The sequence below is a fragment of the Mesoplodon mirus genome, assembly GCF_964341445.2.
Source record: "Mesoplodon mirus genome assembly, chromosome: 2".
Taxonomy (NCBI): domain Eukaryota; kingdom Metazoa; phylum Chordata; class Mammalia; order Artiodactyla; family Ziphiidae; genus Mesoplodon; species Mesoplodon mirus.
Window position 1 is genome coordinate 139,054,904 of NC_138977.1, and position 27,120 is coordinate 139,082,023.

General features: G+C 33.7%; 1 long non-coding RNA gene across 1 annotated transcript; it reads right to left on the minus strand.

Annotated features, from left to right (window-relative positions):
* Window positions 1–361: 361 nt before the first annotated feature.
* Window positions 362–26,464, minus strand: LOC309797084. The gene is made up of 3 exons (XR_014292543.1): window positions 26,369–26,464; window positions 21,469–21,501; window positions 362–419 (listed from the first exon to the last, which is right to left on the minus strand). It is a non-coding gene; the product is annotated as an uncharacterized lncRNA (long non-coding RNA).
* Window positions 26,465–27,120: the final 656 nt, after the last annotated feature.

Here is a 27,120-nt window from a genome sequence, read left to right on the forward strand (position 1 = left end):
AAGAAAAGCATAGAGTAAATCTTTGTGACCTTGGGTTAGGCAAAGTCTTGTTAGATGTAGCATCTAAAGCATAACCAGGGAAATAAAAATAGGTAAGTTGGAATTCAACAAAATTAAAAACACTTGTGCTTTAAAGGACAACAAGAAAGTGAAGACAATTTACAGAATGTAAGAGAATGTTTGGAAAATTTTTATCTGATAAGGGACTTGTATCCATATTGTTTAAAGACACTTACAATACAATAATAAAAAGACAAATAACCCAATTTTTAAATGTACAAAAGATAGGAACAGACATTTCTCCAAAGAATATATACAAATGTTCAATAAGTACATGAAAAGAAGCACAAATTCATTACTCACTTGGTAAATGCAAATCAAATCCACCATGGGACACTATTTCACACTTACTTGTTTGGCTACAACAAAAAGACAGATAATACCAAGTGTTTGTGAGAATTAGAGAAATTGGAGCTGTCATACATTGCAGATAGGAACATGAAATGGTGAAGCCACTTTGGACGGTATTTTGGAATTCCTCATAATGCTAAACATAGAATCACCATGTGATCCAGCAATTCTATTCCTAGGCATTTACCCAAGAAAATTAAAAAGATATGTCCACACAGAAACTTGTGCACAGTTGTTCATAGCAACATTGTTTCTAAAAATCGCCAAAAATTATGACCACTCAAATGTCAATCAGCTGAGGAATAGATAAATAAAATGTTGTCAATACATACAATGAACTATTATTCAGCAATTAAAATCAATGAAGTACTTATAAACTCTGCAATATATAAATGGAGACTGAAAACATGTTAAGTCAAAGAATCTGGTCACAAATGACTATGTATTGTATGATTACATTAAATGAAACATCTAGAATAAGTGACAGAAAGTAGAATAGTGATTTCTTAGGGATAGGGGCCTTTGAGGTAAATGAGACATGATTGTTAATGGATGTAGAGTTATTTGAGTTATGAAACGTTCTAAAATTGTGGCAATAGTTGCATAATTCTGTGAAAATACTAAAAACTACTGAATTGTTTACTTTGAGTGTATTGTATGGTATGTGAATTACATATCAATAAGGCTTTAAAATAAGTGTATACTTATTTTTTCTTTATAAAAATATAAAAACCTGGGTACTACTCTGGGTATTTTTCTTAAATATACTGTTAGTCAAAATATTTGTGGATAAATGCCAGAGAAAATCATGTGTTATTTATTCAGACATTCCTCAAGTGAATAAAATTTCATCAAGTACAAATATATAGCAACAGTATTACACCTGAACCCCTGTTTTAATTTCCAAGGAGTGGAGAACACTAAGGAGATTATTGTACTTAACTGCTGCCAACAGATTAAAGTACTTATAACAGAGAATTTACCAGAAAAGTACCCAAATATAATAAAAGTTTAAAAAGTTATATGTGTTGGTGTTCCCTTAAAAAACCTATGGCATCTAAACAAAAATGGAAAGTTTTAAAAACTTTAAATGTGGTATATATATCCAGTGGAATATTAGGCATAAAAAGAATGAAATCTTGCCACTTGCACAACAACATGGGTGAATACTGGATGGATATTATGCCAAGTGAAATAAGTCAGACAGAAAAAGACAAATATTGTATGATTTCACTTATACATGGAATCTAAAACACAAAATAAATGAACAAACATAACAAAACAGAAACAATTTTATAGATACAGAGAACAAACAGGGGCTTGCCAGAGGGTAGGGGAGGAAAGAAGTAGGTGAGGGAGATTGAGAGGTACAAACTTCCAGTTGCAAAATAAATAAGTCATGGGTATGAAACGTACAGTGTGGGGAATATAGTCAATAACTATAAAAAAAAAAACAACAACAACAGCAAAAGGAACGTTTTACTGTTAATTTACACTAGAACCTTGTTTTTAGATATCAAGAAAGCAGTAACACTCAAAGTTTTCCTTCAATATTTTAATTATCATTTGTGTTACAAGAGAAATAAAATTGTTGACTCCCATAAAAATGTTTCTGTAACTGGAATCGATCCTCCCAAGGACTTAATAAGAATTAAGCACTAGTAGACATTCTTATTAAGCACTAGTGGATCTGTACAAATGCCTTTCCAGGAATCATTAGCTTCCAGAAATGTAAGGATTTAAAGAGCTTATATTTATACATTTGTGAGAATTGTTGAAATAACAATGGCATCCCTGATAAGCAATCACCCATTCTGGTTTGGTCCATGAAATATTAAGGCAACTTTGTTACTTTTACCATTCTGCTTCATGAACCTAGATAACAGAAATCTACTTGCTGAGTTTCCACTAATAAATCAAGGGCATATGTCATGAGTGAATATACCATGAGCACAACAGTGTGTGTATTTTCCTATGAGGTCTCTGAAGAAAGTATATATTGAATATATTCCTTAGAATGTCTCATTGTGTTAGAAAGGGTAATGTGTAATGTATTTTATTTTAACACCATGGAAATTATTAGATAAGACAGTTACAATTAAATTAAGACAAGGTGTTTTATACACCTATTATTTTCATGGTACAGTGGTAAGGACAGAATTAATACTTTAGAATGTATAAGAATATTACACCATTAGTTTAACAAACATAACCAAGTAATTCATATTATATATAATGGCTTATATACAATGTTTTACATTTTTCTATAAGGGGGATTCTATTGTAGGACAGATTCATATAACACAGCCAAAGGGAACTCAACTTATTAGTTAGAAGGAGAAGTCTGTACTGTAAGAACATTACCTACTAGTAACAACTAAAAAATACCATACATTAAACATTCTTCAGAGTAGACTACATACTAGAGGCATACAAAGTATGCTTTTACCAAATACCAACATCAGAAAGAAATCTGGGAAATCCACAAATATCTGGAAATTAAAGAACATACTACTAAACAACTCATGAGTCAAAGAATACCTCTCCAAGTTAAATTGAACAATATTTTGAAATGAATAAAAATGTAAATACTGCATTTCAAAACTATGGAATGCAATTAAAACAATATTTAGAAGAAAATTAATACCTTTAAATGCTTATATTAGAAATGTCTCAAATATATAACCTAAGCATCCATATTAAAAAATTAGAGACAAAGAGTAAATTCAAAACAAGCAGAAGAAAGAAAATTATTAGGATTAGAGCAGTAATTACTGAAATAGAAAACAGAAAAACAATAGAAAAAATAAATGAAACAAAATGGGCTTTTTGAAAGATGAACAAAACTGATAAACATTTTGTCTTACTGACCAAGAAAAAAGATGTGTGATACAAATTACAAAAATCAAGAATAAGAGAGAGTACATCAGTACCCTTTAATATAGTGGTAAAATTTCTAGAAAGATACAAAATACCAAACTTGATTCCAGAAGAACATAAAAATATGAATAGGTCATTAACTAGTAAAGAAATTGCGTTAGTAATTAAAACTATATACATAAGGAAAAGCCAGGCCTAGATAGTTTTACTGGTGAATTTTCTCAAATATTTAAAGAAAAAATAATACCAATACTTCAGAAATTCTTTCAGGGAATAGAGAAGGAGGGAGCATTTCCAAACTCATTCTATGAGGTCATGCTTATCTATATACCAAAACCAGATAAAGACATCATGAGGAAAGTAAACTAAAGGCTAAATTCTTCATGAAATCAATGTAAAAATTTTCAAACTGAGTTCAGAAACATTTAAAGCATGACCCCTTTGTGGAATTAACATAGTAAATCAATTAATGTGTCATAATAATAGAAAGGAAAGTTTACAAAAAAGGATTATCTCAATGGATATAGAAAAATGATTTGACAAAACTCAGCAATGTATAAAAACCCTCAATAAACTCTAACTAGGAAAGAACCTCCTCAATGCAAAACCCACACCTACAACCATACGTAATGATGAAAAGGAAAATGCTGTGAAGCCCTTAAGAAATGGAACAAAACAAGGATGTCCATTTTGCCTGTTCTATTGAACATACTACTAGAAGTTCTAGGCACTACAATAAGGTTCCTGCACATGCAAGAAACAGGAGAGGAGGTAAAGAAAGATTAGAATTAGGAAGAGGAGAGTAAGACTACCTTTTTTTTTTTCTTTTTTTGCAAATCACATGATTGAGTAGGAAGATAATCCAAGGAATGCACACACACACACACACAAATATTTTAGACATACACAAAAATACCTTAGAAATAATAAATCAGTCTACTTAGCTTGCAGAATATAAATCAATATTAAAAATAAACAAATGGGACCTAATGAAACTTCCAAGCTTTTGCACAGCAAAGGAAACCATAAACAAGACAGAAAGACAACCTTCAGAATGGGAGAAAATATTTGTAAATGAAGCAACTGACAAAGGATTAATCTCAAAAATTTACAAGCAGCTCATGCAGCTCAATATCAAAAAAACAAACAACCCAATCCAAAAATGGGCAGAAGACCTAAATAGACATTTTTCCAAAGAAGACATACAGATAGCCAACAAACACATGAAAGAATGCTCAACATCACTAATCATTAGAGAAATGCAAATCGAAACTACAATGAGGTATCACCTCACACCAGTCAGAATGGCCATCAACAAAATATCTACAAACAATAAGTGCTGGAGAGGGTGTGGAGAAAAGGGAACCCTCTTGCACTGTTGGTGGGAATGTCAATTGATACAGCCACTATTGAGAACAGTATGGAGGTTCCTTAAAAAATCTAAAAATAGAACTACCATATGACCCAGCAATCCCACTACTGGGCATATACCCTGAGAAAACCATAATTCAGAAAGACACGTTCACCCCAATGTTCATTGCAACACTATTTACAATAGCCAGGACATAGAAGCAACCTAACTGTCCAATGACAGATGAATGAATAAAGAAGATGTGCCACATATATACAATGGAATATTAGCCTTAAAAAGAAATGAAATTGAGTTGTTTGTAGTGAGGTGGATGGAGATAGAATCTGTCATACAGAGTGAAGTAAGTCAGAAAGAGAAAAACAAATGTCGTCTGCTAACACATATATGTGGAATCTAAAAACAAAACAAAACAAAACAAAACAAAACAAAAAAGCTTATGAAGAACCTAGGGGCAGGACAAGAATAAATATGCAGATGTAGAGACTTGAGGACACGGGGATGGGGAAGGTTAAGCTGGGATGAAGTGAGAGAGTGATATGGACTTATATATACTACCAAATGTAAAACAAATACCTAGTGGGAAGCAGCCCCATAGCAAAGCGAGATCAGCTCAGTGCTTTGTGACCTCCTAGAGGGGTGGGATAGGGAGGTTGGGAGGGATATACAAGAGGGAGGAGATATGGTGATATATGTATATGTATAGCTGATTCACTTTGTTATAAAGCAGAAACTAACACACCATTGTAAAGCAATTATACTCCAATAAAGATGTTAAAAAATATCTTTTGTAATTCTAAATCCTAGCAAGAAAATATCTGAAAATGAAATTAAGAAAAAATTCCTAGTAGTATCACAGAGGATTAAAATACTTAGGAATGCATTTAGCAAAAGAAGTTTAAGATTTTTGCACTGAATTCAATAAAACAATTCAGAGAGAAATTAAAGAAGATCTAAATAAATGGAGATACACTCTATTTTATAAATTGCAAGATATATTCAAGATGACAATTCCCTCTAAATCAATCTATTAATTCATTGCAATTCTTTCCAAAATTCTAGCAGGCTTATTTTATAGAAATATATGAGCTGTTCTTCAAATTTGTATGGAAATGAAAGTGGCCTAAAATAGCCAAAGATGGAGAACTGACTTATTCTTCAATTTCAAAACCTATTATGAATCCACACTAATAAAAAGCAGTATGCTACTGGCATAAGAATAGAAACAGAAATTATCAAGCAGAATTGAGGGTCCGGAAATAAATTCTTACGTTTATGGTTGATTTCAAAAAAACTCAAGACAAGTCAATTGGAAAAATACTATTTACAACAAATGATGCTGGGAAAATTGGATATGCATTCATAAAAGGAGAATCTAGACCCTTATCCCATAGTATACAGAAAAATTAATATTATGACCTAACTTATGAGTAAAAATATAAATTTACATTAAAACATAGGAGAAAATCTTCATGAAATTTGGCCAGTCAAGTACTCTTAGATATGGTACCAAAAACAAGATCCTTAAGGGAAAAAATATAAGTGACTTCATCATAATTAAAAACTTCTGCATTTTAAAAGACATAATCAACAAAATTAAAAGACAAGCTAGAGACTTGGAAAATTATTTGTAAATTATACATCTGATGAAGAATTTGAATTCAGAAAACATGAACAATTAACACTATAGTGAGACAAATAGTCTTTTAAAAAATATTCAAGTTAAAGATAGATTTTAATAAGAAGAAATGAGAATAGCTAATAAGCACAAGAAAAATTGTTCAAAATTCTTAGTCATTAGAGAAATAAGATGCTTCTTCACACACACTAGAAAACCTATAATAAACATAAACAGTAGCAAGTGTTGGCAAGGATGTGGAGAAACTGGAACCTCTGTAGCTTGCTGGGGATAATGTTAAATTGTACAGCCACTTTAGAAAATAGTTCAGCAGTTTCTTAAAATGTTAAACATGAGTTTTCCATATGATCCAGTAATTTTGCTCCTAGGAGTCTAACCAAGAAAAAAATATGTATTGATATATGTGTCCACAAAAGATTTGTACATAAATGTTCATAGCAGCATTGTTCACAATAGCTAAACCAGGAAATAATCCAAATATTCATCAGATTCTGCATAGATAAACAAATGTGGTATATCCATACAATAGAACAACTTATCAATAAAAGGAAACAAACTATTTATATATGCCACAACACGAATGAATATCAAACATCAAACAAACAAAAAACATTTTATCAGTAAAAGAAGCCAGATGCAAAAGACCACAAGTTGCTTGATTCCAATCATGTGAAATATCCAGAAAAGGCAAATTTATTTTATCTAGAAAGCAGATTAGTGGTAATCTAGGGATAACCTAGAGAGAAGGGATTAACTGCATACAGGGTGGTGGTGGTGGGTTGGTGGAAATGTTCTAACAGATGTTAGAACAATTTGATAGTTTTATAAAAAATCATCGAATTGTACACTTACAGTGCAAAATACGTTTTACAGTACATAAATTGTCGCTCAATTAAATTGTGGGGGAAGGGGAAACAACTGCAGTGTGAAAAACTCTTTGTATTTTACTTCTAGAAATTCGAGGATTACCTTTCATAAGCTCAATTCTTACACGTCCATTCCTGAAATAATTCCTGTGGTTAAAGGGAAGAAATAAAAGCCAAAATATTAGTAGCCAGTAATCAGTACCAGAACCAAAGAGAAGTAGAGATGTCATCATTAGGTCTGAAATCTTCGCATTGGATGTAGTGAGAAGACTGGGTACTTGGACTTCTCATCATTGCTTACAGGTCTTGGAGCACAGGTCAGTCTGTTCCTAGGCTGGGCATCTCTAGCTCTAGCACGATCCACAGTCCTGGCATGAAAACTATCTCTGGAAAATTTCTTACTCTTTAAGTTAAGATAAAAATAGCCTCTAATGTTGAAGGAAGGCAGAGAGAAAATGTAGTTATATTTTATCTTTAATTGTAGTTGAACATCACTTAACCTTGTTCTCTTTAAGGGTAGCTGAAGTAAATTCCAATACTCTAATATGTGCTTGTCTTACAAATGACTAAAGAACCTCATTAGATGTTTTTTCAGGGCAAAGTTGAAAAATAAGTCAGTGAATTAGAGGAGATCATTTCTAGATTCTGACTCTGCAATGTGCTAACTCTGTTATAGCACTAACATGCCATTTAATGTATCTGAGCTTTAGTTTTCTTATTATAAAGTTATGAATAGTAATAGCTTTTCTACCTTCTTTACAAGAAGTAAGAGACTATATGAAACCACTCAGTAAATCACAAAGTTCTTTAGAAATTGAAGTTATATTTTAATTTTATTAACTTGAACATAAATCAATAAATTTATTCTCCCTAGAAAGCATATGCTAACTTCTAAGCATACATTTCAATACCTCTGAAACAGCCTCTAAATATACAGTATAGAAATCCTGCTTAAAAATGCCAAGTATTTTGGTATAGAGTTTAGAAAATTCTTGATTGTCCAATTGATATGTAGATTTTTTTACAATCTGCCTGTCAAAACAGATTTCTTAAAGGTATTTTAGATTACTAAAGTTTTTATTTTAGTAACATTGCAAAAATAGTACAGAGAGTTCCCATATAGACCACATGTAGTTTCCTCTATTTTTAGCATCTTATATTAGTATGGTATATTTGCCACAATCAACTAGTATTGGTTCAGTATTGTTAATTAAAGTCCATACTTATTCAGATTTCCTTAGTTTTTACCCAGTATCCCTTTTATGTTCTAAGAACTCATCCAGGATTCATATTACATTTAGTCATCTGGTCTTCTTGTTTTTAATAACTTTGGCAGTAAGGAATACTGATCAGATATTTTATAGAATGTCTCTCATTGGGATTTGTCTGTTGTTTTTCTCATAATTTCATTGGGGTATGAGTTTGGAAAAGCAAGACCACAAACTAACATGCCATTTTCATCATATCATATCAAATGTACATACTCTCAATGTGACTTACCGTTATTGATACTAATCTTGATAAACTGGCAGATGTAGTATTTGCCAGCTTTCTCTATTATATAGTTACTCTTGTAGCCCTTTTCCATACTGCAATCTTTGGAAGTAAGCCACTATGTGTAGCTCAAGCTTAAAGAATGAGTAATGGGACTTCCCTGGTGGCGCACTGGTTGAGAGTCTAACTGCCAATGCAGGGGACACTGGTTCGAGCCCTGGTCTGGAAAGATTCCACATGCTGTGGAGTGGCTGAGCCCTCATGCCACAACTACTGGGCCCTGCATGCCTAGAGCCCATGCTCTACAACGCGAGAAGCCACTGCAATGAGAAGCTCACTCACCACAACTAGAGAAAGCCCGTGCACAGCAACGAGGACCCAATGCCAGCCAAAAATAAATGAAATAAATAAAAAAAAAAGAATGAGTAATGACACTCCACCTCCTTGAGGATGAAATAATTCCATAAATTATTTAAAATTATTTGGCTTGGGAGATTTGTCTCATATCCTCTATGTATTTATTTATTCAATCATTTATATCAGTTGGAATTTAAATATTTATTTTATACTTTGAGCTATAATCCAATAATATTTTACTTATTTTGTTGAACAAACTATTCCATCTTTGGCCATCTGGAAGCTCTTTCAGTGGATCTTGTGCCCCTTTGACATAACTCCATCATTATAGAGTTTGTTTGCTTTGAACACTTCCTTACTTTCCAGCACTACAAAATGTTTTAGGCACATCTTGTATATTTCCTGCCCTAGAACTAGAAACAACCATTCCTCCAAGGAGTCCTGGTTCTTTTATTGAAGAATGGTATTAAAATCTCAGTGTGCTCTTCACTGCTTTGAGTTCTTGTTTTAGGGCCTCTCAGTTCTGACAAAGCAAGGAAATGTGTGTATACTCACCCATGTATATACATATCTCTATAAATATTTCTGTATGTAACCAGCTATATTTATATAAAGCTGAACATGAGTTCATACTGATGTCTACACCTCTAATCTATTACCACATGAATCATTCCAGCCTCCTTCCTTTGCTGAAATATAACCTCCTATGCCACAGTGAGAAATCTGAATTCCATCATTTGCCATACATTTACTAAGTTGTTCAATCTCAGTATAAATATAACTACCCTAGGGTCCCCCAACCTCCTAAGTGAATTTTTTAAGTTTGCATTATTAAGTTTTACTCTTTATGATGTTGAGTTCTATGGGTTTTGACAGATTTTTTTAAAAAATTGATAATTTTATTAATCTTGTTCTTTTAATCTTGCTTTTAATTCATTTTATTTTTGTCTTAGCCACTGTCTTTGAAAATTATCTTTTTCAATATTCTTTCTTAAAAATTTTCTATTGAAATAAAATAGACCCACAGATATAGAAAACAAATTTATGGTTACCAAAGGTGAAAGGGGGTGGAGAGGGATAAATTAGGAGTTTGGGATTAACATATACACACTACTATATATAAAAGAGATACCCAACAAGGAACTACTGTATAGCACAGGGTACTATACTCAATAGTTTGTAATAACCTATAAGGGAAAATAATCTGAAAAAAATAGATATATATGTACGTATAACTGAATCACTTTGCTGTACACCTGAAACTAACACAACATGTCAATCAACTAATTTCAATAAATTTTTTAATTTTCAAAAGTTTCACACACATGATTTCATATTATCCCATAATAACCCTATTTCCCCCTACCCCTATGTTGTTCCTTCCCCTTCCCTCTCCCCACTGGTATCCACTAGTTTGTTCTCTACATCTGTGAGTCTGTTTTTTTCTTTTATTCACTAGTTTGTATTTTTTAGTTTCCACATATAACTGATATCATACATTATTTGTCTTTCTCTGTCTGACTTATTTCAGTTATCATGATGCCCTCTAAGTCCATCCATATTATTGGAAGTGGCAAAATTTCATTCTTTTTTGTGGCTGAGTAGTATTCCATTGTGTGTGTGTGTGTGTGTATCTCACATCTTCTTTAACCATTTATCTGCTGATGGACACTTAGGTTGCTTCCATACCTTGGCAATTATAACTAATGCTACTATGAACATTAGGGTGCATGTATTTTTTCAAATTAGTATTTATATTTCTGTTGGATATATACCCAGGATTTCTGAATCATATGATAGTTCTATTTTTAGGTTTTTGAGAAACCTCCATACTGTTTACCACAGTGGCTGTACCAATGTACATTTTCACCAACAGTGCAGGAGGGTTCCCTTTCTCCACATCCATGGCCAGCATTTTTTTGTATTACTATTATATATCATGCTTTAATACAAACTTAAAAATTTCTGGAACAATATAAACTGTACAGATTTGATCAATCTTTTTGTTTTGTTTTTAAACTAAATCTCTAAACACACCAATGTTCCATTCCAAAATATTACACAACATTCTGAATACAAAACGCTTGATTGTATTCCTCCTTCACTAAAGAAAACAAATTCATTACCCTGATCCCCCAAACTCTTCTCCATGTTGCCTCAGTGCCCCCCTTCCCATCCCCAGGGGTCAAATTAATAATTAGGGATGTTGAGCATCTTTTCATGTGCCTGTTGGCCATTTGCATTTCCTCTTTGGAAAAGTGCTATTCAGTTCTTCCGCCCATTTTTTAGTCAGGTTGTTTTTTGTGATGTTGAGCTGTATGAGCTGTTTATATATGTTGGATATTAACCCATATTGGTCATATCATTTACAAATATCTTATCCTATCCAGTAGGTTGTCTTTTGGTTTTGTCAATAGTTTCCTTTTCTATGCAAAAGCTTTTAAGTTTAATTAGGGCCCATGTGTTTATTTTTGCTTTTGTTTCCTTTGCTTTAGAAGGTGAGTCCAAAAAAATATATTGCTATGATTTACATCAAAGGGTGTTCTGCCTAGTTTTCTTCTAGGGGTTTTATGGTATCTTGTCTTACACTTAGGTCTCTAGTCCATTTTGAGTTTATTTTTGTATATGGTGTTATAGAATGTTCCAGCTTTATTCTTCTACATGTAGCTGTCTAGTTTTCCCAGCACCACTTATTGAAGAGACTGTCTTTTCTCTGTTGTATATTCTTGCCTCCTTTGTCATCGATTAATTGACCATAAGTTTGTGAGTATATTTCTGGGCTCTCTAGTCTGTTCCATTGATCTATGTGCCTGTTTTTGTCACAGTACCATACTGTTTTGATTACTGTAACTTTGTAATATAGTCTTAAGTCAGGGAGCATGATTCCTCCAGCTTTGTTCTTCTTTTCACATAGCAAGTACTGTGGCCAAGAAATATAAGGACCAAGATTCCAACTTTCTTCTTTGGCTCTGGGATTGATCTAAAATAAGTAAAATTATAAATTTCATAAAAGAAGTGGGCAGCGGAGAGTAACAGAGAATTAAGGAGGCATCTAGAGGAGAAGGGGTACTGAGAATCAGTACACTGAAAGAGAAAATGGGAATACAGGTTTAGCTGTCAATTTAATAGACTTTATAGGACACACTTTAAAATTTTACCAGTTAAGACAGGATGGAATGAGCCCAAAGCAAAGTCAATTTACCAAGTGAGGTTCAAATTTGGTTCCAGGCCTCTCTTATCAGAATTAAACATCAGGAGGACTAAGCTTCTATTGTCCCCCAGACAACATTAGACTGGAAGCTAAAGATATATAAATTCTAAATGTAATTTTGCTTATAATGTGCTGGGTGATTTCTTGTTGCATTATATGTGTGGGAAATCTATGGGATGCATGCACTTCATGTAGTGCTGTATAAAGGAGACAGGTTCATTTTTAGATAGCAATACTTGAATTAACCTGAAAAAAAATGAGAATCTTGAGTTAGAGGCTCATGAAATTCATAAACCTATTAATTAAATTTTTGTCATAAATCCATGTTTGTTTGTGGTTTTTTGCAGTACGTGGGCCTCTCACTGTTGTGGCCTCTCCCGTTGCGGAGCATAGGCTCCGGATGTGCAGGCTCAGTGGCCATGGCTCACGGGCCCAGCCATTCTGCAGCATGTAGGATCCTCCCAGACCAGGGCACGAACCCATGTTCCCTGCATCGGCAGGCGGACTCTCAACTACTGCCCCACCAGGGAAGCCCTAAATCCATGTTTTGTATCTAATAATTATATCACATTGCAGAAGGTAAAATTTCATGGATAGGTAAACATTATAAAATGTGCACTCAATTAGTTCAGCCAAAACAAGCAAACCACACTTATAATTGAGTAACATGTTTTTATATGGAAAAGCGCTGAGTAAACTCTAAGAGGAGCTAGTTGGCTTAACTACTAAAATAATTAATTTGTTGGAAAAACTAAATGAATTATGATAAAGCTAAAGACAAATCTTAAGTTTCAGTAACAGTGAAATATGGGAGAGAAGGAAATAAAGTGAACTGAAAAAGAATATGAGTCATTTTGAAAATATGCTTTTACTGATGCAACATTAAAAAAACCACAGTCTCTGCTCAAAACTGTTATCCTCTTTTGGTGTTACAGTAAAGTGATTTTGGATTTAACATTTGTTTTCTTTATTCAAAATTTACAATACCACTACTACTACTAATTTATTGAGCACTTACTATGAGTCAGGCATTGTGTTAATCTCTTTCTAGACATTACTTCATTAAGTCCTCCTGTGGATTTTGTGAGGCTGGTATAATTATCTCCAGACATTTGTGAACACAGACATCAATGCTTTAAAAGCTTCTATGTTTGCTGTTCATAGTCACGCATGTAGAAAATTCAGATTCAGTATTTAAACTGAAGTTTTACCTACAAAAATCACTTCTAAATACTGTATTCAAAACATCTTACTTTGAATTTGAGAAAAAATAATGTCATAGACTCCTAGGCTACATAGATTTGTTTACCTAACCCACAAAGAAGATAAAATTTCCAAAGGATCAGAAAACATGGATATTACCATCATGTCCTTGGTAGTGTCCATGTAATCTGCATGGCATATGCCACATAAAGAAAGATAATGTTGAGAACATGACCACAGTAGACATTGGTCTATATGGGGGTAGTGTGCATATGCACACACACACGTGTGTGTTGTGTGTACCTCGTGATATTGGTGAGGAATTCTCTTCCTCATCAAAGTTTTAATCACTGGGGATGAAAATATTTCTGGCAAATTTCTCAAAATTTAGGTTTTGGGAAAGATTTCAGACTCATGTTACATCCTATAGTATATTGGTGATGATGAATAGGTAAAACCATGTGTGAATAGTAGAGATGGTTTGAGAGTGTTTTCTTTCACATGGAAACTTTTGGACAGCCATAAATATATAAAAAGAATGTTATGACACTATATATACTTCTGATACTTCTTATGGTATATAATTTGAAGCTATCTGCATTCCAAATAATCATTGCCTGTAACATGTTTAAAAATGTTTTGTCATGTTAAGACATATGGTACACAAAATTTTTATATAAGTATATTCTCTTAATTTGAAGGAATACAATGATAAAGAAAAATACATTTGTCTTCTATTTCTCTATGGCCAAATAAGTATACTTCAATTTATATTTTATTACACATTGTAAATTAATAGCAGCTGTTTGCAGTGACCTTTTGTAATCCATAGAGGGAGAGAGTTTCAGTGGAACTTGGAACCACATAATTGCAATATTTCTTTGGCTTTGACTCCATTCAATATTGTGAGACCTCCCAGCACTCTAATATTCCACACACATTAGAAATTCCCTGACACAATTTCACACAGGGTTGCATGTAGTGTTAGCCATTCTTTTTCATACTCCCTGATGTCCTCTGTTGTAAAGCTGAAAATGCCAATGATGATATCTAAGCACTGTAAATAATTGCAGCTATTGACCTTGTAATGGTACCAGACTGCCACACCCTATTCAGGCACTAATACTGGATATTCCAGCTCTAAGTCACTGCAGTAACTTTATGGTCCTAGTGCTTTATAAATATTTTAATACAAGTTTGATTCTGCTCCCTGCTCTCCCAAATCCACACAGTTGAGTCAGTGGTGCAGAGGATGAGGTCAATCTGAATGATCACCACTGACTTCCCTTTAGTATCACCCACCTGTGGTCATAGCCTGTTCTCTTGGGAAGAGCTCTTCCAACTGAGGCTTCTTTATCTCTTTTGCTCATTGTCATCTGACTGTCTTGTTCTGCAGACTTCCCATGCAAACATGACCCTTCCTCTAACCATCATCCCAAACATATGAGAGGAATACGACTGGTACCATAGATAAAATATTACCATAGTACTGAGAAGCTGACCCTTCTGTGAGTAAGAGTGAATTCCTCCTAACTGACTGCTTTGGGCTGCCACATCACTTTTTCCTGCTTTTAGATTGGACCTATGCCATTGGCTTGCCTATATCTCCACCTTGCATACTGCAAATCTTAGGACTTAGCCTCCATATTCTTTTGAGCCAATTATTTATAATAAATTAAAAAAATAAATATATCTTTTCTTCCTCTCTTTATACACACACACACACATGTTCACTTTCTATATATATATATATATATATATATATATATATATATATATATACACTACTCTTTAACTGTTCCATATATATACTGGTTCTATTACTATTTCTCTGGAGAACCCTGACTAATACAATATATAATTATTAAATAGTCTAAATAAATATGATAATAAATATATAACTATAAAAGGCCTAAATGCTGTAAAGCAGAGTTCTATGTTGATGACTACAAATGACACATGAGATACAATATGAGGATAAATTAGGAAGTAACTAGGCAAAGGAAGGTGTGGAAAAGAAAGAGAATGTCAGACATAGAATGACACATGCAAATGGCCTGCAATATGAAAGAAGATGGCGTGTTCCACGGAGGGAAGAAAAGTTAGTTCTCTGAAGGACAGAGAGAAAGGAGGGAAAGGTAACAAGATGATTCTCCAAAGTTAGAGGGTAGTCTCTATATGCCTTGGTTGTCATTTTAAGGGTGTTCATTTCTAGGACAATGAGATAAACCAGAGGTGTCTTAAAAGGGAAGTAACACGATCAGATTTGCATTTTGAAAAGATCACTAAGTGAAGTAAGATAAGAACTGATAAAATATATTTAGATTTAGTGTCATAGAAGTTATAGTGCTATTACCGTGATCTATTTTGGTGCAAGCAATCTACAGTTTTTAGATGGATTTGAGTATAGCACAATTATGAAAAGCATACCTGGATGCTGCTGCTAGGAGAGGGGAAGCAGAGAAAAGGTGTCCACCGGGTCTGCATTATAACGGTGCTTGTAGTGAACCTTACTACTCCTGTGTAGCTTATTTAGGAATCACTTAAATATTTAATCTATTTTTTAGGCAGATTTAACATACTTTTTTAATAAGCTATTTGATTTTTAATTTTTATTTTTCATAGAAAATTGAGAAAATCACACAAAAATGGTCTTTGCCACTTACTACCACTTAGAAAACAGTCCATTCATAAAGTTTACAAGATAACTTACCCATACTTGAAGAGCTCTGCAGAGAAATAGATTAATGTTTAAAATTACCCTTTATGTTCAGAACATCTATATTTTCTCCTTTCTGTGATTATATTTCAATAGGTGAAATCCAGAAATTTGACTGAAAAAGGTTATTCTGCTGAATATATGTTAAAAAACAGAAATGTATATAAATAAACGGTCACACCATCTATCTGGAATTCTAATAAAGCTGATAACATTTAAATCTTCCTCTTTATTGCAACCTGAGTATAACTTCGATACTGTTTTTTGTCACATGAATTAGCCATATATTTTAATGTTGATAAGTACTGAGGACTAGAGCTATAAAACTAAAAGAACCCTTGTGCTTATTTATGAATATCAAAAATGAAAGAGCATCTATCCGATGTGTACAAACTGCATAAAATATCATTTCAAAATGTAAAATAAATTTTAAAAATTTAAAATAAAACTTTGTACTTGATGTAAGAACTCCAACATACCAATCTCAATGACTTTTTGAATTGTTTTCCCTGTATTACACCAAAACATCTTTGGAATCTCAGTTTTACTTAATGTAGGTCACATTTTTCTTCCAGTTTTTGAAAATCAACATGGCAAACTGTTGGAGCCATTTCCAACTGTTTAAGCTAGCACACTGAATTCAAAAATTATCATCTGATAGGTGTACCCACAGTGATAAATTTGCTCCAATCTTATGTTCTTTCCAACATGGTTTAACAGATTTGGAATTCATTCTAAAACATATTCTGCAATATTTATATTTCTGCCAATGTAAATAAAAAAAAAACTCACATCTTTTTGACATGTAATCCATGTCATGGTCAGACTTTGTCCCTGAAACATACTGCAACCTCATTATAGGCTTGGAGGGTATGCGGTTGGTAGGAAAAGATCATGGGTAAAATTTTCATCTCCTTGAAAGATAAATGATCAAAGCTGGCATTCTATGCTCTTCATACAAATCAGGAATAGACTCAGTAGATGGGGAAAAATGTTACTTCTACAACAGCGGTAAGAGAATCCACATATTCAGACTTATCTAAATCCACCATAATTTTTCTACTCCAATATTCAGATCCCCACTCTTTTTCCAATCCAGTTCCCAGATTCAACACCAGAAACCTGCTGAGACTGTGACATTAACTTATTTAATACTGTAAACCACCGAATCAAACTCAGTATCTGGTTTTCAGCTTCATGGACTCAAGGAGAGGTAGGTACCTCATAAAGGGTACCAGGTCACCGACATTAAGAAAAAAACAGCATTCATTGATTTATTCCACAAACATAAATAAATAGCAGCTGTTAACACTTACTATGTGCTGAGCGTTTTATGTACATTATCTCTGCTAACTCTCTCCCCAACAGATGGGGAAATTGAGATTCAAAGAGGTTAATGTGTTCACCAGAGTTACACAGTGATTAAGTAGGAGAAGCTTGACTTAATTACAAGACTGGACTGTCTCATGCACAAGCTCGGTGCTGTGGACATAGAGATTGGAAGATGTAGTCCCTTCCATAAAGTCAATATTCATTAGGAAGACGAGCTGGTCACTAGAAATGTGTTGTTACTGAAGTCAATGCATAGAATCAGCTCTTGAAGCACTTTGAAGAGGCTAGAAAAAATATCCATTTGCCCCTAAATATACTGAGCTGAGAATTAATATATGAATTGGGGAGATAAAGGGACAAAGGGCATTGTATTGGTTGGCTATAACTTGTTACTGCATAACAAGTAATTCACTCCAAAATTTAGTGGATTAAAACAATAATCATTTATTCTTGCTCACAGGTCTGCAGGTCAGCTGGATATTGTCAGCTAGGCTGGACTCAGCTAAGTGGCTCTGCCTGATGCTGTAGACCCAGTTGCCATTGGCTCCATGCTGCAGGCTCTCTATGTATTCTTCCAGTCCTCAGGTAGAGGGGTAGCAACTGCCTGGGGAAAGCTCTTTTCACAGAGATGAAAGCAGTGATATCTTTTAAGGTCCAAGTGCAGAAATGGCACATGGTAACTGCCCCCTGATCTTACTGGCCAAAACAAGTAACAGCCAGTGGAAAACTCTGCCTTTTGTGTGAGGGGATGCAAAGTTACATGGTAAAGGGAAAGAATAAAGAATTGAGGCCAGTAATTCCATCTACCAAAGATAATTTTTTTTATTTTGATGGTTAGTGGCTGACATAGAGGGGGTGGAGTAAGTAGAGAATCTATAAAATACCACTAACTTTTAAAAGATTTGCCAGGAAAATTCGCCTATGAATAAAATACCACATTTCTTCATTTCTCCAACTGAGACAATGAAAGACAAACTCTCTCACCCTACTATTTTCCTTTTCCATTTCTTAAAAAGTATACAAAATTGTAGGATACCAGAATATTAGTTAGACAAGCCTGACTAAAAAGAGATATCCCTCCAGTCTCAAGTTTCAACCACCTATAAAAGTAGTGTTTGGGAAATGGCTGTGAAAAAATATGTTCTTCTGCATTTAGGTCTCAGAGTCCCCATTTGATGGTTGATCTACACCCCTGTAATCTACAAACATACAGACACCAGCCTAACTGGTTGACAAATAGGAACAAACATGCTAATAAAACAAAAAGGAAAGACTCTAGGAAATAAATAAAAGGAGACAAGAATATACAATGGAGAAAAGATAAACTCTTCAATAAGTGGTGCTGGGAAAACTGGACAGTTACATGTAAAAGAATAAAATGAGAACATTTTCTAATACCATATACAAAAATAGGCTCAGAATGGGTTAAAGACCTAAATGTAAGACTGAAAACCATAAAACTCATAGAAGAAAACATAGGCAGAACATTCTGACATAAATCGTAGCGATATTTTTAAAATCTGTCTCCTACAGCAAAGGAAACAAAAGCAAAAATAAACAAATGGGACCTAATTAAACTTAAAACTTTTGCATAGCAAAGGAAACCATCAACAAAACAAAAAGACAACCTACCGAATGGGAGAATATATTTGCAAATTATATGACCAATAAGGGATTAACATTCAGAATGTATCAATATAAACAGCTCATACAACTCCATATCAAAAAAAACCAAACTTCCCAATTTAAAAATGGGCAGAAGAACTGATTAGACATTTTTCCAAAGAAAACATACAGATGGCCAGCAGGCATATGAAAAGATGCTCAATGTCACTAATTATTAGAGAAATGCAAATCAAAACAACCATGACATATCACTTCACACCTGTCAGAATGGTTATCATCAAAAAGACCACAAAATGGGAGAAAATATTTACAAATCATATATCTGATAAGGGACTAGTATCCAGAATATATAAAGAATTCTTAGAATGCAATAAAAGACAAATAACCCAATATAGAAATGGGCAAAAAGATCTGAATAGACTTTTTTTTCAAAGAAAGTATACAGATAGCAAAAAGCACATGAAAAGATGTTCAACTTCATCAGTTATTAGGGAAATGTCAATCAAAACCACAGAGACACCATTTCACATCCACTACAATGGCTATAATCAAAATGACAGATGAGAAGAAGTGCTTACAAGGAGAAATTGAAACCCTCATACACTGCTAGTAGGAATGTAAAGTGGTACAGCCACTTTGGAAAAACAATTTGGCAGTTCCTCAAAATATTAAACATAGAGATACTATATGACCTAGTAATTCTACTCCTAGGTATCTATCCAAGAGTAATGAGAACATATATCCACACAAAAACTCATACACAAATGTTCATAATAGCATTACTCATAATAAGTGGCCAAAAAGTAGAAACAACCTAAATGCCCATGAACTGAGTGATGGATAAATAAAATGTGGTATATCCATCCAAAGGAATATCATTTAGCTATAACCAGGAATAAGTACCGATACGTGTTACAACATAATGAAATTTTAAAACATCATGCTTAAGTCATAGAGACCATATAATGTACAATTCCACTTATATAAAATGTCCAGAATAGGCAAATCTATAGAGACAGAAAGTAGATTAGTCTTTGCCTAGAGCTCTGGGTGGAAGGGTCAAGGGAGGTGGAGAGTGACTGCTAATGGTACAGGGTTTCTTTTAGGGAGGCTGAAATATTCTAAAATTAGATGGTTGTATAATCCTGTAAATACACTAAAAAACACTGAATTATATACCTTACATAGATGAATTATAGAGTTTGTGGATTATATATAAACAAACAAAGACCACAAATAACAAATGCTGGCAAGGATGTGGAGAAAAAGTAACCCTCATACACTGTTGGTGGGAATGTAAATTGGTGCAGCCACTATGGAAAACAGTATGGAGGCTCCTCAAAAATACTAAAAATATAACTAACCTATGATCCAGCTATTCCACTCCTGGGTGTATATCTGAAGAATCAGAAGAAAACAAAAACATTAATTCAAAAAGATATATACACCCTTATGTTTACTGGAGCATTATTTACAATAACCAAGTTATTGAAACAACCTAAATGTGCATGAACAAATGAATGGATAAAGAAGATGTGTGTGTGTGTATACACACACACACACACACACACATATAATGGAATACTACTCAGCCATAAAAAATAATGAAATATTGCTGTTTGCAACAACTTGAATGTACTTGGAGCATATTATACTCAGTGAAATAAGTCAGGCAGAGAAAGACAAATACTGTATGATATCACTTGTAGGTGGAATCTAAAAAATATAACAAAATAGAGACTATAACAAAGAAAAAACATACTCACAGATATAGAGAACAAACTAGTTGTTACCAGTGGGGGGTGAAGGGGGAGGGGTAAAACAGTGGTAGAGGATTAAGAGGTACTAACTACTATGTAAAAAATAAAAATGCTACAAGGATATAGTACAGCACAAGGAACATAGCCTATATTTTATAATAACTATAAATGGAATATAGCCTTTAAAAGTTGTGAATCACTATGTTGTACACCTGAAATGTATATAAAATTGTAAATCAACTGTACCACAATACAAAATTAAAAAATAGGTATTTCAAACCACTGAGGGAAGATTAACAATTTAATAAATAAAAGGTTTTAGCATAACTAATCTGCATTTTTTTTTTTTTTTTTTTTTGCGGTATGCGGGCCTCTCACTGTTGTGGCCTCTCCCGTTGCGGAGCACAGGCTCCGGACGCGCAGGCCCAGCGGCCATGGCTCACGGGCCCAGCCGCTCCGCGGCATATGGGATCCTCCCAGACCGGGGCACGAACCCGTATCCCCCGCATCGGCAGGCGGACTCTCAACCACTGAGCCACCAGGGAGGCCCTAATCTGCATTTTTAACTAAATAATGATAAAGTTAAATTCAAGTTATTTACCATGTAAAAATGAAATCCAGACAGATTAAAGAGCTAAGTGCAAAAAAAAAAAGAAAATACAGAATAACTTCATTCAATAATTTTGGAATAAGGTATGTAGACATAATATAGAAAATATTAGCACTAGTTTGAAGCTGATAGGAAAATAAATAATTTGAAATTATATTACACAATATTTGTATCTATTGTTGAGGTCATTTAGACAAGCAGACATCAATTTAATGGACAAATGAGCAAAAAATATAACAGAAAATTAATGCAAATGGAAAACTAACACATGATAAGAAACAATTTAATTAGTAATTAGCAAAATTCAAATTTAAACAAAATTAAGATACTATTTTTTGTAAACATTAAAATATTTTATAATAGTTATCTATTTTTGCCAGAAGTATGAATTGGTACAATTTAGGGGAAAGCAAGCTGTATAATCCCAGCAATTCTGTTTTCCATATATGTCTTACAGAAAATTTTCCCCCTGTATACATGGATAAGTGTATGTGTTCAGTAAAGAATATTTTTAGAAAATCAAAAATAGAAAAATGTGAAACCAATTTGTGGAAATTCTTTACATAAACACTATAAACATATATCCACACATGTAATACACATTTTATATGTGTGTATATGTTAGTGTGTGTGTGTGTGTGTGTGTGTGTATGTTTAGGGAGAGAGAATGAAAAAGAAGTCCTTAAACTAAAATAGATATCTTACTCTTTCTGTCTGTCTTTCTTTTAGCCTACATTGCAGTTGTATAGTTGGAGTTCTAGCAACTATCTTTGACCAGGAGTTGATCTTGTGAATGGAATTTGGTGTTAGGATACTTGAGTAGTAATACAGTGAGAGTCTGTGTCCTCAGTGGCTCCCTGATAACAATTCTGAACTAATCAAGTCATTTGTATTTACACCAAAAAGGCACAAATGGGATCCATGAATCATTGTAGATTCTGTGTAATCTTAAGGTTTGTGTTCTCCATGAAGAGCATGAACACATCCTGTGTTGCTCAGGATAGTTCCAGTTCATGCTTGTTCTCTGTGTTCCCTGATGTAGCTATTCTTTTTCTAATGTCTGGGGACACTACAGGAGTACAGTGTACTTCCAACAGCTTTCCCAGTTTGGGAAGCCTAAAAGTTGCAAGCCACCCCACTCCTGCCCAGCACCCACATGCTCCAGCGTACGCATTTAAAAGTTTCAAAGCATCCTCACCACTCATGAAAGAAACTTATTATCCAGCCACAGAGGAAATCCAAGCCAACTAATTGGAACATTATACTAATATATGCATAAACAATTGAATATTGACTGGTAATTAGGAAAGCCATCAACTACAGAGAGAAGGACCCAAAAAGAAAAAGGAAAATCCATCCCTACAGGGAGAAATAATTAATGAAAATAATCTAAAAATTGAAAAGAAATCTAGTCTTTGAGTATATTCAGAGAAATTAGAAAAATTGTTATATTTCACAAATTATATCTATTAAGATGCTATCTAAAAAAGTTTGAGAACTTCAAGGGAAGGCCAGAGAGTAGCCAACTAATAGATGACATTTCTCCATGTGAGCATATTTTCAAGTTATCTTTTCATTGTCTATCTCTCCAGTATGAACTGATAGCTGAGGGTCATCAGGCATTTGATGGGGGGCCCTGTGCGGTCACCAAGGGTCATAGGGCCAGATGGGCTGAACTGAGTGCCAGGTCTTAGATTCCGAAGGCAGACCTGCACCTACTCCTCACACCTCACATCCACAGGAACTCAAGTAGATCTGAGTCAATTTCTTCAGACTAACTTTGTAAACATGGATGCTCTAATGTGGATGTGCAGATTGCTTATGAAACACCTAACATCCAGTCCTCCTTTTCCACAGTTCACTAACATATTCAAATAACTAGACAATGACTAGTATCTAGTTAATGCTTTTCTTCTGTTTTACATGCAAACCTTATATTTACTCCCTTGTTTCACTCTTCTGAAGGCTCATTTTAATGCCCATGTCAGAAAATATCATAGTAAAGTGTGGAATAGTATCTAAGAATGATTGATATTTTTGCCTTCTAATTAAACCCACATTGGATTTTTCACTGTTAACTTGATACTGTTGGTGGCAAATGGTAGCCAGGAAAAAGAACAGGTTTCAAAGGAAAAGCAGTACTTCTTAAAATGTTGGCTTGATTTTAAACTTATAACAGTGTCAATATCTTTATTCTCCCATTAGTACTAACCAAGATGTTTTGAACTACTTTAATATGTATCATTTCAATCTAAAACAGTGTCATATTCTGAGTTACATATACTTAAAGTCTATTTTATGTCATTCCAAAAATATATATTTTGCACATGTACTTTAAGTGATTTAGAAAATGCTGACTTTTTCCATGTCATTTTATGCTTTTAATTCTATTTTATGAATGTTTACTTTTAATATTCTCCCCTTTTTCCCCCTTAGGCCCATGTTGCTGAGTTTATTGCTGAATAAGATTTCCTCTATCTATATAAATTCCCAATTCACCTATCTATGTTTTTGTTATTCTTTCTTTCTTCCTCTCCTATGCTCTGAATGCTTCCACCTCTTTTTCCATACCACTGTTTTAAATTCCTCACCAAGATTTTAAGCCACTATATGACTCAAAAATGAAATTGTACCCATTTACTATTTTCATTAGTTAATAATAAACTTGAGAACAAAAATATATTTAGATGAAAAAACATACTTTGTATAGAGATCACACAAATATAATGAACAATATCAAATTGCATATATTTGCAACATGGCTTGAGAAATTACCTTGAAAATACATTGGTTTTCTGGAGAGCTTTCTCTTTGTGAGTAAACATGGTAAATAAAATCCCCAATGGGGAAATATATGGCTATTAATTTTTGTTAGAAAATAAAAGGTTTAGGGCTTCCCTGGTGGCGCAGTGGTTGAGAGTCTTCCTGCTTATGCAGGGGACACGGGTTCGTGCCCCGGTCCAGGAGGATCCCACATGCCGTGGAGTGGCTGGGCCCGTGAGCCATGGCCACTGAGCCTGCGTGTCTGGAGCCTGTGCTCCAGCATGGTAGAGGCCACGGCAGTGAGAGGCCCGCATACCACAAAAAAAAAAAAAAAAAAAAAGGAAAAGAAAAGAGAAGGTTTATACAGTGATCTGAAGTATTAAAAGAATAGGGAAGATCATTTATGGAGTGGAAGTCCCTCTAGTGAACTTTTATTACTCCTAGTTTTGTCCTCTTGAATGCAAATATCACTGGTATGATATCTAAAATACAATATAAAAAACAAGTATAATACATAAAATACAATTTCTGTCATTAGTTAACTGCTTGATCCTCACCAACAATCGAACCTTATTCTAGATATTTCCACACGTATTTTCTGGATTTAATCCTCACTTGATTCTATTCTCCTTGAACTGCATAATCAATAGTTCTGCACTGCCTACAGGATAGTCAGATTTCTTTAGCTGAGAATCAAGGACCTTCTGGATCTCTACTTATTTCCTTGTCATGCTTATTTTTCAGATCTTCTTGACACAAACACTCACACTGTTTTCCAATATGCCTTGCTCCCCTCAACCTCCTTGCCTATGGTAATGTCATTTGTCACATTTATTTTCTGCCTGCCAGTTCACATAATCTCCTTTATTCAAACTTCAGTCCATATCTATCTCCATAATAAAGCTTTTATTATCCTGTTGCATTTATTATTTTCCTTTGAACTGTGATTGAGTTTATTCACTAATTTATAGATAACTGGCATTTTTGATGTTCCAAATTAACATAGTACATTTCATTGCACATTGTAGGTGTTCCTAAGAATTTCCTAATTCCTTAATTCTCAATAAAACTTCTTGAATGCGAGTCCATTACATTTATCTAAAATTTGAATGTATGTACTTATATACAGCCTCAGTTCTCTATAATATCTAATTCTAGATGAACATAAAATAACCACAGTTATTTCTGAATTTATTATGTTGAGGAAACACTTAAGATTTAGTAGAATTGGGTTCATATTCATTTAAGTCCACAGTCTCATTGCAATATGTGTAGGAAACCAGTATGAGGGTTGTAATTTTATGTTTTGATTTTAATAACATGAAAATTATTTGTAAGAACTGATCCTGTGCAACTCCTAAGATTTTTCACATATACAAGATAAAAATTTTTTAAATGGGAGGTCATTTTTAATGTGAAGAAGACATTAGAGCTTAGTATTAGAACATGTTTGGATATTTGTTAATTATGAAGATTTTGATGGGAAATAATGTGATTATGCTCTATGCATAAAATATTTAGAATGCTGCAATGAATAACTATAGGGGGCACAACTTACATGGACTGTGATGAGAGTGGATCACTTAAGTTTGTATAATGGGTATCCAAGATAACTATATATAGTATTCCTGTATACATCACACTTGAGTACAGAGTGTATTAACAATCCATTTTTTTAAGTTGATGTAAGTTTGTCAGATTAAAGCACTACAATCTGATACAATATCAAATGTTTTCTTTTTGCACATATGAGCAGCTTGCTCATATCAAATCAAAGAACAAACATTTCGGAGCAAAGTGTTATTTATCTAAAAAATTTTACACAAATATTTATAGAAGTGATATATTAATGTTAGATTATTTTAAATCTTTAAAAAAGTTTTGAATAGACAGAAGCCACTTTTTATATCTTATAGGTAAAATGTTTAAATGCATTCCCCCTCCAATGAATTTAAAATCAATTAAGCTAATATGGCTAATATTTAGTATGTGGCTCCCATTCTGAGGGTTGTCTTTTCATTTTGTTTATGGTTTCCTTTGCTATGCAAAAGTTTTTAAGTTTAATTAGGTCCCATTTGTTTATTTTTGTTTTTATTTTCATTACTCTAGGAGGTGGATCAAAAATTACCTTAAAAAGAGTGTATAGGTCTTCCCTGGTGGCGCAGTGGTTGAGAGTCCGCCTGCCGATGCAGGGGACACGGGTTCATGCCCCAGTCCTGGAGGATCCCACATGCTGCGGAGCCGCTGGGCCCGTGAGCCACGGCCGCTGAGCCTGCGTGTCCAGAGCCTGTGCTCCGCAATGGGAGAGGCCACAACAGTGAGAGGCCCACATACTGCAAACAAACAAACAAACAAACAAGAGTGTATATAAATACATGTACAACTGATTCACTTTGCTGTACACCTGAAGCTAACACAACATTGTAAATCAACTATACTCCAATAAAAATTATATATATATATATATATATATATATATATATATATATATATATATATTTATAATGTGGTAAGTACTTTTGAAAATTTTTTCCATTGAGGATAATGGAATAAAGTGCATTAGTCTTACAGGTACAATGTGATCAGACATAAAACATTTCTAACACTCAAGAAGTGTCCCTCATGTTCTATCCCTGTTAATATCTACCCAGGCCCTGACTCCTCTCAGCATCCCCAGGAGAGATAACTATTCTGACTTTATCATTATAAAGTTATTTTTTCTGTTCTAAAATAAAATCATTTTGTATGTACAGTAAATAGGCATTTGTGCCTCATTTTTCTACAAAATATAATTTCTGTGAGATTCATCCTTGTGGTCACTTCCATAATTCATTCTTTGTTATTGCCATGTAATATTCCACTATATATATACCATATTCA